The 15,949-nt window shown below is 45.2% G+C and overlaps 1 protein-coding gene across 2 annotated transcripts in view; it reads left to right on the forward strand.

The window, feature by feature from the left end:
* gukh (NHS actin remodeling regulator GUK-holder) overlaps window positions 1-15,949 on the forward strand; it is a 39,285-nt gene that overhangs the window by 8,767 nt on the left and 14,569 nt on the right. The gene's annotated exons all lie outside the window — the stretch shown is intronic.

The following is a 15,949-nucleotide window of genomic DNA, read 5'->3' on the forward strand; positions in this document are numbered from 1 at the left end:
GCATTTCCAGCTTGACGACTGACATCATTTCCGATGTTTATCTTTTCATGTTAACAACTGTAGCAAGAGAAGGAGGAGGAGCCGGCATGCGACATGAAGCGCAAACAATCCAAATCCAAATCTAAATCCTTTTGCAAATAGGTTTCGGGTCAAGAGCTTTCTTGGCTTCATCTCACTTTTTCTTGGTTCAAAATGAGAGCTAGAGTGATTAGAGAATTCTATTTGCTGGAGTACATTGACCCAAATTCTGGCCCAGAGTTCAATAAAGTGTCCACTGATTGTGGGGGATTTTTTGGGGAAAAAAGCGGCTTTTCTGGCTTTCACTTGATTTGCATATAGACAAAGCGCCTGCAACGGTAAAAATCATTTTTCCATAAGCGAGGAAAAACCTGAAACGCGCCAGCGAGCGATTCTCCCGGGGAGTTGGGACTTGCGCAAGACGAGATGAGGCTCTTATGCAGCCGCCTCGTAATGGCCAATTAAGCCGCGTCATGCCGTCAACCGGATTGACTGCCAGTCCGTCAGTTTTTGGGTCTCTGGAAGCTGCTACGAGTGCGTGGGACCTGCCCCAGCGACAGCAACTCCATTTTCCAACTTCCAAAGATGCCCAGTCATGGCTGCCCCATTTGCAACCGGAATCCGGAGTTAAAGTCCCCCGCGTCAAGTGGCAGTGGGAGGCCACGCACTGCAAGCTTCACTAAAAAAACAGCAACGGAAAACCAGAAAAGAAAAGCTCAAACGGAGGCAGGTGGGCTTATGGTGTATTTTTGGAAACTGGAGCTGGTGGAACTTGCTCGGGCGTAACTTCCTCCTGCCCTCCGGCTTAATGGAGCACACATGTGTGTCTGTATCAGGGATAGAGTGCGTTATTGCGGGAGTGAAAACGCCTTTGGCTATCATTTACGCTAAATGCACACTGAAAGCGGTAATTAGATTGTCCATGCCCCGAAAATTAAGCCAGGCACTTGAGATGATGAGAATGACAGAGACCAGACCAGCGGCAGCTGGAGGCTCACTATGAGGCGTTGTGCTATTAGGGGTTGCAGCCCCTGTCTAATGCTCTTAAGCCGAAAAACCAAATAGAGATACAATTCAGAGTCGCTCCAGCAGATACAACTAAATATATAGTGCTTAGTTACACACACCCAAGACACGTGGGTACAGGCCGACAGATGTGAGCCCAGATCTCACAGCTCGATAGGTTGGCAAATGGGCATATGTTGCGGTTTCAATCCGGCCTCATTCCCGGGCTCAGTCGATTCAAGGTTCCATAAAGTTCAGGAAAACCAATCCCAGAGCGATTAAAAACCCAAGCTGGCAGATTGAAATCTAGAGAGCAAAAAAAAACAGAACCAGGGACAGAGAGACTTTGACTCTGAAACCGAATCTGACTCTGACTCTGGCTTCGATTCAGACTCCAACTCGAGACGATGATGGCGTCGGCCACCAAAGATGCCGACGCTTAGATATTGGCTACATTGTGGGGCCACAGATACAGCGATGCAAAGATACAGAGATACAAGCCGGCAAACCGCAGAAAAAGCTCCAAGACCCAGAGCCCAAAGTCGTGGAGTTTTCGTTTTCGGGATGACTTTTGTCTGCGGTGTACGACCAGAAGTTCAGCACGAAATGCAATTACAATGCCCTGACATTACAGGGCAATCGAGGCAGGCAGGCAGCGAAGAGATACAAATACCAATTCCAGATGGAGTTGGACCTGAAGTTGGCCAGCCGCATTTTTGTGCGGCCATGGAACTGGAAACTGATGGCTGCTAAGCCGCCAAGCGGAAGAGACGTAAATTATGTTATAACCCACGACGGATATGGCAACGAAAGACGTGCCGGTAAAGCCGGGTCTTGATCTGGTAGCTTGTTTATCGCAAAGATATATAAATCGAAAGATATACACATATTTGAAAGGGGATACTCCCCTGTCGAGTCACTCACTAAATGAAACAGTAACATACACAATTCCAAGCTGTTGCTCTTTGTTTACAAGACCATCCGTCAATTGGATGCTTTTGTTCCAGGCCGAACATCGATGGGCCGTAAAGAGAGTTACGGATGCGGAAGCGGAACCGCTCTTTCTCTTTCCCTGTCCATTAAATCCGCAGTGGGTCAAACGTGGCGTGGAGGAACAGCTGTGTGGTTATGCTGCTGCTCTGGGTGGTAATTCAATGGGAGGGAGGATTTCGCAGCAGCCGGCACACACTCGTGAGTGTCATCAAATGGCTTTGCGTTGGGAGGAAGTGCCACATAATTGCTCAACAATGCAGCAGAACACAATAATCAAATCGGGATAAATCCCGCCGCCGTTCAACCCTCAGGCTCTTTGAGAGTTTGCCCTAATTTCGAGTTAGCATTGAATATTGTTTGTGCTTCCTTTTCTCTTTTTTTGTATAAATTTTACGATGACGAGCCCCTGCCACTTGGCACATCCGGTGAGTGGCGCCGAACTCGAATGCGAACGCGAACTGTCACAACCGGAAATGCAACCTGGCGTTTCCATTCCGATTCGAAAATCGAAGAGTGCGCACAATGCCAGTCTAATGAGCAGTTTAGCCCCCGTTTATGGGCTGGAAAATAGGGAGGAGTCGGCTATGAAATGCGTGCGTTGCATTAATGATGCCATTAAATGCCGCTTAAGCAGTCCGAACGCAACAAATTGTGGCAATAACTGAACGCACAAACATCAGAGATCAGCGAAAGTTCACGGCTTTAATTTTAATGAGCCTGCTGACCCATTTAAATGTTACTTACCAACGAGTAAGGGAGGTAAGGGAGTTTGCATTGTTTTGCAATTGCTTTTGTTGTAGGAGCACGGGGAGATGGGCAGGGAGGAGCTGAATGCCAGGGAGTTCAATAAACCCAAACGCATCAAAAGTGCTCCAATCGAAATCCCCACAGGCCGAGACAGCTGTTGTTTATGCCTCAGTGGCAATCTGTGTGGACTCTTACACTCGGAGAAACGGGAACATTAACAGGAACATTTATGGTTGAAATTTTTTAAAACAATTAAAAGGCATGGGATAGTAGCATTTTGAAGAAGATCTATAGGAAAAGCCTCAGCCATCTAAGGTACCTTAAAGAATAATGTTTAATCGTAGAAATGCATCCTTAGTTTTGGTTATTCAGAAAATTAAATTGGAAAATAAAAGCACATAGAAGAAGTGTCTGGTATGCAATACTTAAATGAACTCAAGAAAGGTTCAGAAACAGAAAGAGCTACTTAAAAAAAGATTCCTAATTAATATTCTTATATAATATTTAATTTAAATATCAGGTAATACATTTTTTCACCGTGTGGTGTGATCTGTTGTGGGTTGCCTGCCACCGCCCCCGTTCCGCCTGCTTGTTTGTCTCTTTTTTATGTGCGATACTAAATGTATTTCACATCCACAATAAATAAATTCTCTGCGTTCAAAACATGTCAAGTCCAACAATACACACACGCAGGCCTCCAGCTCCACCCAAAAGTTCCGAAAAAAAAAATCAGAGGTCCTCCCTCTCCAACCTCCTTTGGCGGCGTTTGAAAGTGTAAATGAATTTGTTCTTAATTATTATGAGACTGTTGGCTGTTGGCAATTTGGTGGAGATCGGCGACGGCAAAGATGTCCAAGATTCGTTGGCATTGATTTAGTGGAACCAAAAAATGGAGGGGAGCCAAAGGGTGAGGCGTCTTCAAGATGCATGAATTGCTTTTTATGTGGCGGCAAAAATGGTTGGGAAACACACAGAAACCGAGAGAGAGAGAACAGCGCTGGAAATTTGTTTCTTCGGTTATCTAACGCCCTGGGAAAATGTTTTCTTTGATGCCAGACACAATGGCGAATGATGGATCTGTTGGATTTCAACAGCAAACGTGTGAACTACAGGGAACCAGAGAGAAATTCGAGAAGTTGTGGAGCCGAAAAGACCCAATGAATGTGCGTCCAGGGAATTAGTAAGGAAATCCCCGGATCTGGAGCAATCCAATTTAGTTTAACTATATATAATTGGCATCAATTGACCTACATTAGGTTCCGTCTTAACCTCAGACTAATGCCTCTTAAGTATTCCGGTTATATTATAGAGAATCTCTTAATTTTCCTTAATTATCCTATCGTCTTGATTTACATTTTCCAATTTGGGATTTCTTTTTGGAAGCGGTCAAAATTTATGGTCCACTCTGCTAATGTTTTATTTTTATTACTAATAGATGGTTGAGGCTTTATCGGTTGCATTTCACTCTCAGCATCTCTGGTTTTCCTCGATTTTCCATTCTTTTCTTTTCGTTTCTTTATTTCCTTTATTGATTTTCCCCCGAATCGTCGCTGATTTATGCGCTTGAAAATTGATTTGGTATTAGAGACGGACGAAGGAAAAGCCATTAAAAGCGACATTAAGGGCCGGTTTCAAGTGTCCTTATCAGCTGTGGTCCACACACACTTACCATCCTCCTCTCATCTTATGTATGTATATCCTGTTGGTGTCAAAGTGGCAAGCGAGTCGTAAATTTCAAACAGTTCGCTGATATGACAAGTGACTGCCGATGTTTTATGGACATGTGTTGCCTAATTTATGTTTCAATAAGTCCGGCCCCCAACTCCATTCCCCCGAGGGGAAACATAAAAATGTCATAATATCCAATGAAAACGCAATGCAACAAATAATTAATTGAAGCGAACAACTCACAAAGGGGAGTGAGTGCACGCATTGCAATGCTTTCCCTTTGGAGAAATTAAGGAAAATGCTCATTTACCTCCCATATATGAGCTCATATGCTGGTAGACATGTTTGGGCTAATAAATCAAAATTAATTTCTTCATTTTTGCTTGGGGAGTTTTGCTGACAAGTCGCCTTTTTGGTGAGAGAGCTTAATGCCATTGATTCCGTTCTGCAATCTGTTTTCTATTTGAGATTATGTTGACACTGCCGCCATGTGACCTTTGCCGATAAGTGCGATATCAAACTATATACTATATACTATGTGTGTGCGTGTGTGTGGTCTTATCGGCACTTTGATCAGCATTTGATTTGCTCACCGTTACAGGTGATAATAAAACGCGAACAAATCGACTAATAATAAACTGGTTTCCCCAGTGAATCGAGTTCCCAAAGCCGCCTTTATTTTATGGCCCAACATTTCCATAAACAAAAGCAAACCGTGGCTAATGCAGCCATCAAGCCACGCTGGGCTCTTATCGCTGCCACCAAGAGAATGATATTTTAAAAGCCATTATGGCTTTTTCGGGTTAATTTCCAATTTTTTCAATATTTTTATGTGAAAAACGCTTCAATGGAACTCGGTTTCAGTCTCTTGGTTTTCGGGTTTATCAGTTGCGCCTGTCGTTTATTGTTTGTTTGTTTCCTGTCCGAAGGGAAAATTGTCAAAGTGTTGACAGCCATCGAAAAAATAAAAACTCAAAAAACGTCAGAGAACACAGAAAAACCAGAAATATAAAATTGAAAATGTATGTGTCAAAGCCAAAGATTAAAACAGACAACAGATACAGATACACTTGCTGGCTGGCTGGCTGGTTGAGGGGCAAATATTTGCGCTTGGCGCAGTCGAAATGTTTACAATTTATTTACAATTTCATTATTAACGCAACGCTGTTTGCCTTCCCATTGGATGCGTTTGTTTGCCGAAGACATTAACGACACCATCGTCGCATAATGAGGCAATAATTATGTTTGAGATAGCGCTGCCTCAAAGACAAAGGTTTGTCTTGCATTCCCCCAACTCTTAAAGAGCTTGCCACAAGTTTGTGGTGTCTCAAGGACCCAGCACTCGTGTGGCAGTCAGACGGGGAAAAGGAGTTGAAGGAGGAGCCTCGAGAATGGGTTTGCCTGCAAGAGATTAGCGCTAAACGGGCCCAGAAAATACCACTGGCAACTCCTAGTTAAAAGGCATCTCGAAGTAACATCCCTACCGGCAGCCATCTTCGTGCCCATCTCGGCTGTCAACGCACCTAAACAGACACCTTAAACTGCAGATCTTTAGCGCTTGATAGTCGTCTGGGGAGTGAAGGCATCTTCTTCTCTGGCACTTGGTGGCTTCCTGCTGCCATTCCCACACCCTTGTATCGCACATTTTCCTGTCTCTATTTCCCCGTCTGCCGATTATCTCGACATTGTCGTCTGCATTTAATGGCAAACGATAAACATTTGCGCCATGGCCCAGCCTGTGACCCATAGTTTCATAGTTTCCCTATGCAAATCAAAGCCACATTCGCATTCTCGACAAATTTTTGGGAAAGTTGACACAATTTGAACCCTCCGTCTCATACCCCAACTGAGACAAATAACGTTGTCGGTCTTGGGGCTAAAACCGTGAGCAGTGCCTGTGCCTTTCACTTGGCCAGACTTGCCCGGAGTCCCAACCGGCCAACACCTTGCCAGCCACATTCGGCTAATCGCTGCCCAGGCATCTGCGGAGGAGTCCTCGGCCACAATCTTGACATTATTCTCCATGGCAAAACTCCTTCACGATTGGAGGTGGCGATGTGGAAAAACAACTTTCGCAAATTCTTGTTGCAATGAGCACCAAGTGGTAAAGGCATTCGTTCAGGCCATCGGAAATTCTAATCCCTATAGAGTTATTTTCTTTTAAAGGAAGATTAAGCTTCGGGAACTATAAATTTCTTTATAGATTTCCACGAATAAACAACCTTAATCAATCGTGAAGTTTCAAACTGGCTTTCACTTTATCCTTGTTCTGGCATCGAGTATCTCAGCTCCAGCGAGTATCTTCCATCGGGGAACTTTCTAATAAACAAATTGTTGTCGATGTCGCTTGCGCTTGGGTTTCGTTCGATGGTACGTGCATCCCTGGCCCGAAGCTGAGTTTAATTAACCGCAGCAGCTGTCGGCCAAGAGGAGGAGAAGCTGAAACTCTGGCCGAGATCGAACTGGCACATTGCTGCCGCCGGGAAAGAGGGTAACTAGATCCGATGCGGTTTCGCTGTTAGACGCTCCACTAGCTTTGGCCAATTGTCACCCGAGAGGCCGGCGGACATCGGATCTGCCTCGGGATCCTCGCAATCATATCTCCTCCGGCCGCAGAGCGGCCGAGTTCATAGGTTCAGGTTAACATAGAGCATGGAGCTGGGAGCTTGTTGCAGACTTTCTAAAAATGTTCGTGCAACAAGGCAAGTTGACAGTTTGGCAATTTGTGTTTGTTGCCCCCTTCGGAATGTTGCACCAGCCATCATGTTTCCGATGTTTGTCGGCACAATTAGCGGCTCCGATGGCAGTGCAGTAGCCATGGTTATCACCTAACCTGGAAGCCCAATACCGTATCGCGATGCCTCTGTAAATGCAAATATTTATTCGGAACCCCTTGAGGGCTGATGACATTGACACAAGACTCAAGGAGGGCTGCAAGGATGCGAAATAAGTGTAATTCAATCGCCGGCAGGGCTTCTTGCCCATTCGCAGGATCGAACGTCTTGAAGGGGTCGCAGGAAACCATAAAAATCAGCCATATGAGAAATGAATGATGAGCGGGGAGTGAGTTACTGAGTGAGTGAGTGAGTGAGTGGCATTGCCTTGGGTTTCATTCACAGGAATGCACACGTTCCCAGGCAGACGAAGGAGCTGAGTTCCTTTTTGGGGGTAGATGTGAGTGCCTGTTTGTTCCGAAGGACTCTTGGTCCTGCGCGGTTCCTGTTCGCTACCTGCCTGGGAAATGTTCGCCTGTCGTTTTGTTTTTTAGGGGAATATTTCCTTCTTCCCGTTCTGTTGTATTGCCGGCTTGTTGTTGTTTGTTGTGCTCTTAGCCAGACTTCCCCTCCCTGAACTGTGCACCTTTGGCTGGCGGTTCATCGGGGCCGAAATGTTGCCAAATGTTTGCAGCATTTCCTGCTGTCTCCGACGGGGCGTTGTCGCACCAAAGTTCCGTCTCTTAACTTTTAGCACGTGTCAGGAAAGAAAAAATGCTGCAACTTTTCCGAATAAAATAAACAGCAAGCGAAGCGGTGAAACTGTGAAGAAGCCCTGGTTGGATTTAATACTTCGTTGGTATCCCATACCCATACCCAAGCTCCTGTCCCTTGCCCTGCTCCTGTCCTCTGCCCTTGTCCTGTTTTGTAAAGTCAGACTGGCTGGCACTCGCACACGGTGTTGGCCACGGCTAAAGTGTCCCTGTAGGCTCTTAGCATTGTTCCCGACTCCTGGCCGGGATGGAGTGAAAAAATGTTAATGCAAAATGCATTACTCCGCCTGCTTGAACTCTCTGCTAGGGCTGCCAGACGGAGACGGAGTTGCTGGAGCTGGAGCTGGAGCTGGAGGCAGGCCCCAGGCCCCGGGGCCACTTCTGGCCAAGTGCTGGTGCATACTAACGATTCCGGGACAATCGCAGGCTCATGTCACGGCGGCTAAGCATTTAATTAGTTTTCATGAGCCAAGCCGACAGCTTGCATAAATTCAGATGCAAATGCAAGTGCGAATTATGTTTCAATTGCCTAAGCTGGGTAACCTTATATCTTGGCTCTTCTTTCGGGCCAATTAGCAAAAGTTGGCGCATATGGTAACCAGGAAACTGGAATTGCTCTTTGATGGTGGGACTGAATAATAAACTCTATATGGAAACCATTAAAGCGGAAATAGTGAGTGCATAAAAGTCTGGGAAAGTGTTAATAGCCCTAAAGCAGCAGGCAGGCACTTTAGGTGAGAGATCATTAAAAACAAAATAAGAGTGCCTGGCTTTATAGGCCCATCATACTTTGTGACTTATTAGACACAAACTTAGAAGGTGTTAAGAGAGGGAGAGTGGGCTAAACCCTAACTAACCATTATCTCAATTATTTATCGTGTCATACAAGCAATCATTTTGGTAGCTACTGTTGGCCAAGCCCTTCCATTTAGGTTCTCAGGCTGGAAGAGGTCTGCAGGCCTGGGTTCAAGGCTTTTGGTACTCAACAATATGTAAATCTCCCTTCATTTCCAATGAATAGCAAATAGGAATCCATCCGTTCATGGCTCTGATCGATACCTTCCATGTGCCTCAACGGGGGGGCACTTACGAGACGGCCCTCGAACCGAACTCGACTTGAGACTCTTCCACGAAATGGCGAAACCCGTTTTGGGTCTCAGCCTCTCCTCCGACCGAGTGTCTTTCAATTGTATTCAATGCTAACTCAATTGCTCTGGCCCGGGGCCATGCTACAGCTTTAGCCGAATGCCCATAGAGCCATATAGCCATATAACCATATAACCACTTCCAATTGAAGCACTCTCAGCCGCCCTGGACTCTGGCGGAGAGTGAGGGAGTTGGCAATTTGTTTTCCTAGCTCGATTTGTAGATACATAGATCCCAAGACACAAAGGCACACGGGAAAAAGACACAGAAAGCAAACGACTTACTTAGCATCTTGGGCCATGGGAATGGGATAGGTCCAGGACATGAACCTGAACCCGAACCGGATGCGCCGCTTTCACTTCCTCTCCCCCATCTTTTCTCTTCATTTTTTTTTTCAAGTTCAAGTCAAACATTGGCCATAATCCCCCCGTTTTTTATGTGCGCAGAGCGCACATCCATCCATAATATTTGAATAAGCCGAAAAGGAGGGACTCCCGACTCCGACTTCTCTTAGGAAAATCTCCAAAAATAAAAGGTGCCACTGGCGGCAAATGAGCTGTTAAAAATAAGGGGAGCTGGAGACGGGAAAATGTCGCTACGGTGCGGTGCGGGTGGAAAGGCACAGATCTGCACTAAAGTGGTTGCGCCGGGAAAATCTTTCCCCGCGGCAAAACATCTGGCGGCGAAGGGACGTGAAAAATCGTCGAACCTCGAACATTTTTGGGCATTCAATTTTAATTTTAGACACAAAACCCAATAAAACGGCTGCTGGCTGCATTTATTTTTGGTTTCCGTCGCTCCGGATGAGGAAGAGAATGAGGATGAGGATGAGGATGTGTGTAGCTGTGCCCGTGGCCCTTAATGATATCAGTCGCGCTGATCGGGGAGCCCGTAGCCGATGGAAATGGAATTTTAAGTAAACTTATCCCGCGGGTACTCGCTGAAAAACGCATGTCACTTAAATTTATTGGCCGCAACAACAGCAACTGCTGCTGCTGCTGCTGCTGTTGCAACTGGGAAAACCAAACAGTGAAGAGTGGCATTTGGGTGAGATGCATTTTTCATTCAATTTCCAGTAGACAGTCTCGTCTGCCGCTGGGTTTATGTTCGCCGCGGGGCTGTAAAATCGATTGAAAGACACGGCTCATGATTGAAATCGAACCCCGAGGGGCACTCAGTGCGGGGGCGGCACTCAAATGTTTAGCAGCCAATTTTACGTTTTCGTTTAATTGCTTAACATGGCCGTAAAGTCATCAAGTCAGCGGCGATGGCCTATAATTAAGCCCTGGCGGAAGTCAGAAGTCTTACTTAATCAACCCAAGAGCCCGAAACTCGCTGTAATTGGACCGCAAAACGCGCTGAAAAAAAATACGCTAATTGCTATCACGACAAGTGCTTGGGGTCAATTAATTTAAATAAAAGCCATCCGATGGCCCAAAGAAAAACGAACTTAATTACAACTGCGGCCAAGCGTCGTCATCGATTGGCTGTATGGGGGCGTGGAGTAGCAAAGATATGGCAGAAAACTGAATCATCGGTGTTTTAATTTTACAAAAGTATAGAGTCACTTTCCTAGAAGTCTGGTATAATAAATAGTAGATACTATTCCACGAAATAATCATCATTTAAAGAAATAATACTTTTAGGCAGACATGGCATAGAGTATTTAAATATGACAAATAGTTTTTTAGGTACATATATTTCTCTTCCTATCTGTAATATTAGTTAGATGTCCAACTAATTAGCAAACAACTTAAAGTAGGGCTTAAATAAAGCTAGTTGCTGGGATTTGTAGTCACGAAAAACCTTTGCTTAATCGTTTTAAAAGCGATAATCTCTATAAATATAATCCTACATTCAAGATTACTTTTAAGCTATGGATTATATACTTTTAGGCCACAAACCAAGTCCCACATCAATAACTATTTCAGTCTTGTCTCGAAAAGGATATGCCACTTTAATCCCCTTAAAGCCTCATGAATCGTGCGTTATCTGCCATCGAAGGGACCTAATGAAAAGAGTTTGCCTTTGCACATAATTCAGATCATTAGTCCTGGCCTCGCTTACTCACTTTCTCCTGCTGCTCCTCCTGCTCCTGCTCCTGCTCCCGGAACTCATCCTTCCTCCTGTCAACCGCATTGACCTTTTATGGCCATGGGCTTGGCGAATCAGAATCACGTGACTCGCCCATTTTTATTGGCAATGCGTTTGGGGAGCGGGTGTGTCAGTCAGAGACCGCTTTCCCCGATATAGAGCCAGAGGTTAAGGGGAGCATAAATCAGTTTTAATAGTGCAGCTGGGAGAGCTTGGCCAAAATAAGAAGAAAAGAAGCAGGAACTTGATGTAAACTGAGGCAAGGTGGTGGAGGGAGATACGCATATGGGACTTAGCAGCCCGTTTAATGAGATTTCCAGGCGGAAGAGCAAAAAGCGAATCCAATTTTATTTGCCATTTCTGTCAACATTTCGCGATGGCTTTTGTTTTGTTTTGTTTTTGTGTTTTTTGCTGGCAACAATTTTACTGTCGCATTACGTGCAACATTTGCCCGTTGATTGCTTTGGGTAGAGGAATCCTGAAACTGCCACTGTTCCCTCTCCAGACCCACCCCTGGGGGCATTGCATAAATTTGTCTAGCTGCTGGCTTTACAATTTATGCGCTTGTGGCCATGGCTCTTTTGTCGGCTTTTGCCGAAAATTTGCTAAAATACAATCCGAAATTACATGGCGGCGAGTGCAAAAACTTTTTGGCCATAAAGCACATGTGACTACCACCACCACATCTGTGTATGTAAGCAGCTCCAGCTCCTCATTGCGTATGCGTGAATTTACCAAAATATATTTGTTTATTTTGCAGTTTTGTTCAGCTCACATTATGGTTGGATTTTATGCTTTAAGCTTTCAGATTTCAGTTACAACGCCTGACAAAAATCTTTGCTCCATAAATCATCGCAGAGCTGAATGCCGAGAGTTGCCTGGAATAAGGGGATAAGTTTTTCCGATGGGGAGTTCTCTTTTTGAGCATTGTAAAAAAAATGTAGTGTTTTTCTTTGGCTCTTTTGATAAATTAACCTTGAGGCATACCAAACTTAATGGTTAAGGTAGACCTGAAAAGGATCATTGTTCTTCAAATTGGTTGGATCAAAAGTAGATTGATGGTTAAACTTTGTAGGATACTTATTAAGACTGATTACGGGAAAGGTATTTTATTTGGGTACCATAATACTTAGTTAGTTTTCTCAATATAAACTACCAAGTTACCCCCTTAAATTGCATTAATTCTTCTACTTCCTTGCATATACATAATTAATTTATCACTTGGCCTTCGCTTTTATCGCATGGGATGTCGCAGGACCTCCGTATCCCGCTGTCCTCTCCGGAGGCCGGACACAAATGTGACCCGTAATTGCTTTAAATGCCATTACGACACTTATGCGCAGCCGGGAGCTGGTAGCTTGGAGCTCGTAGCTCGTAGCTAGTATCTCTCAGATACATTCCGGGTGCTTACTCGACGGATGGCGCTGTCCACGGTTCGTGTCTGGCTGCCGGCCAGATTTGGAGGGCCAAGGGCAGACTTTAATTTCCCCCTGGTCGTACTCTCTGAGCCTGCAATTGTTTTCGCTTTAAATAATTAAATTAAAGTGGGCAGTCAACTGATTGAAGGAGCCTCCGCTCTCTCTGCCGCCACTCGATGCAATTGTTTTCGGCTAGGGAACTGGCAAACAGAGAACTGGGAACTGAAAACTAAGAACTGAGAACTGAACTGAACGAAAAGTGGGGCCAACGAACTCTAACCTGGTGCAATCAGCGTAATTAAGGCAGCAAAACGGCAATCGCCGCGGATGGCTTATAAATCATTTATTGCCAAGACATTATCGCCATCGACTCGGTGCACGTAGAGAGGAGCCCTCTTTCCTATCGCCAAGAACTCGTTTGGCGCAAATTATGCTACGGAACGCGTTAGTCTATGACAGATTGTATCTGCCAGATACACAGCAGTCTAGGTGAATGTGGCTGTGGATGTAGATGTATCTAGCGACGTGGCACAGCACAGCTGAACTTCTACAAGCCCCAACAAACATGCAGCACGTAGTCGCGGTGCCAATTTATGGCCAGGCTAAATTCTAAACGAGTCACAGCTGTCCTCCGAGCCCAGCTGGTTACTCGCCTGGCCAACATCTTGTGCAAATCCCATTTTTCCCCCAACTCCATCTCATTTATTTGCGGCTTCGGATGGAGTCACATAGCATGGCAGAGAGCATACGTGTCAATATATGCTTGGGCCTTGGCAAATGCACTTTTGATATATTGGCTCCGGGCTTATTGGTTTTCCATCTGGCTCACATCATCGCCTGTGGTAGATTACCAGAGAGTGAGAGAGGAGCTAGGCGGGAGACGAGGGGACTTTGATTTGCGGCCTCCTATAAATTTCATCGCGTTTGACATGACAATCGAGAGATGTCAACAGAAGGCAGGCGCCAAGTTACAAACCGCCTGGTAATGGGATACGATACCAGCACATGGATCACATCTCCCTGGGGGCATGCAAAGTTAGCTCTTAACTTTACCAGATATGCAAATACATCTCGCACTTGATAAATTACCTAATATGTTATTATGTTCGAGGTTTCAGCAACTTTTATGAGGTTCTAAAAGGGTTTTAATGGCGCAGGAGGAGGTCTAATAGCTTTGAGAGGTGAAACTAAAAGACTATTATAAATATGAATATATATTATAGGACATATAGCTAAATAAGCTAAAGAAATTTCTTACAAATACGATTATGAATCTGAATATTTCTAGAACCTATAGTAAATATTGTATTTCCTAGAGTATCCCATCTTCGAGAGAACTCGAGTTGACCACAAATCACTGCTAACATGTTTGACAATTGTCGTTGGATAACGGCTAAATCGCCATAAAAGTGGATTACGGCCATATAGAGGGCCCTCTTGCCTTGTATTACCATGGCTGCTGTGGTTGTGGCCCGGACCGGCTTGGTTTGGCTATGATCTCGTTTGGGCCTGGTCCTGGTCCTGGTCCCGGTCCGGTGTTGAAATAGTTTAAGGCAATCTGCAGACGGGATTTGTGGCCAGCTCGTTGAATAATGCCGCCCGGGACCGATTGCAATCTGGAGCTGTGTACATAGCCATCCATATATAACATATATAAATATATAGATGCATGTGCCGAGACATTCTTGTACATGAGTCATAAATAATGTGCAACGGCATGGCCATGGCCAACGTCACCCAGACGTGACGACGCCTCCTTGCCCTTCGGCTCCTCCTCCTCCTCAACGGCTGCAAATATTTTGAGGAAAAATAATTTTGCCAAGTTAATTTGCCATTTCCGGCGACGGCTGCCTGTCAGCTTCCGTTTTGGCAGGAGAGAGAGAGAGCTACCGGAGCCACAGTTGCACCTGAAAGCATGCCTAATTGAATTTCGCATTTGAACGAAATTAACAGGGAGTGCTGAGGAGTCTGTATCTCTGATTTTTTCCTACACTTTTTATTTTGGGGCACTTTGGAGACAGACAGGGGTCAGTTTGTTTGGGAACTCTGCATTCTGTGCGTGCCAATGTCTGCGCACTTGAATTTGCCATTGGGGGAAGAGGCTGTTGGCACTGCCTCCGATGCCTGTCCCTGTCCCAGTCCCAGAACCAGACCCATGCGTCTTCCAGTGGCGCACTGAATGTCAAAATGCGGCCCCGTTGCCATAAAATTGCCTGAATTTAGCGCTAGGTTGCTGCAGTTTCTCTAGCCCATCTCCAGTGCCTGGCAGCGGTCCAGCCTTGTCTCCGTCTCCGACTACAACTATGAGAGTTCCTCCCTTTCCAGTTGGCATCACCATCTCCATCTCCTCGTCTTTGCCCGCTGCTGCGTCAAGTGTCTTTGCTTTGGGCTTGTTAATCTACGAGTGGCTGCTCTGCTCTGCTCCTGCTCCTGTTGTTGCTTCCTGGTAGTGGCTATAGCTCCTCGGGCTTTGTTTTCATTACCGACCAAGTCCACATGGCGGCCTATTAAATGCAAAATGTGCAGACAGCCAGAAAGACAAACTCCCTCAGCTCCTCGCTAGAAACTGGCCACGACTGTCATGAGAATTAAATATGCAGCGAGAGGAGCTGCCCAGCTCCCTGCCATGGCATGTGGCCGGGTTATTAAAGTTAATTACAATTTTTCATGGCATTCGTTTTCATTTTACCTACCCTCCCTCTCTTGGCTTTGGCTTGTAACGATAATTCAGAGTTTTTTATGCCATGTCCTTGGTTTTGTGGCGATTTTTCCACTCTATTAATTTTCGCGTTGATTTATTTGCGGCATCGGCATCGCGCTGCCTTTGCTTCCTTTTGTTTACAGATTGCACAAGCGGCAGCGATCGCCATGTGGGCTAAATTGAAACCGAATCGATGGGAGTCGCTGGCCATTTTCTCTGGGGGAAAATCCAGAGAAGGAGGAGGAGGAGGAGGAGCAGCATCCAACACGCAGCTGGGATGGTCTGTGTTCCGGCATGCTGTTTCTATTAGATTACATGAAAAGCTCTTTGATTATCTGCTGATGATAGTGATCGATGCTCGTATTAAGCGGCCAGAGATGAAAGCCGTCTGTGATCTCGTTCTGGGGCATTGAAGACAGATTACCAGCCAGCAGGGAAGGGAAAGCGTTACTGGGAAATTTTAGTTAATATCAAAAACAAGAAGGAACATTAACTTTGAAAGGCCGAAGTTAATATACCCTTGAAGATTGCAACCCATCGCATCTGAAATCGATTATTACTAATCTTAAAATATTTCCATTTTTTGAACTGATAAATTATCCATATTTTTGTATGAAATTTTTAAAAAAAATTAAAGTTTAAAAATATCATAACTATTAAAAAAATGGTTTA

The sequence above is a fragment of the Drosophila serrata genome, unplaced genomic scaffold, assembly GCF_035046125.1.
Source record: "Drosophila serrata isolate PLE 108 unplaced genomic scaffold, ASM3504612v1 contig_32, whole genome shotgun sequence".
NCBI lineage: Eukaryota > Metazoa > Arthropoda > Insecta > Diptera > Drosophilidae > Drosophila > Drosophila serrata.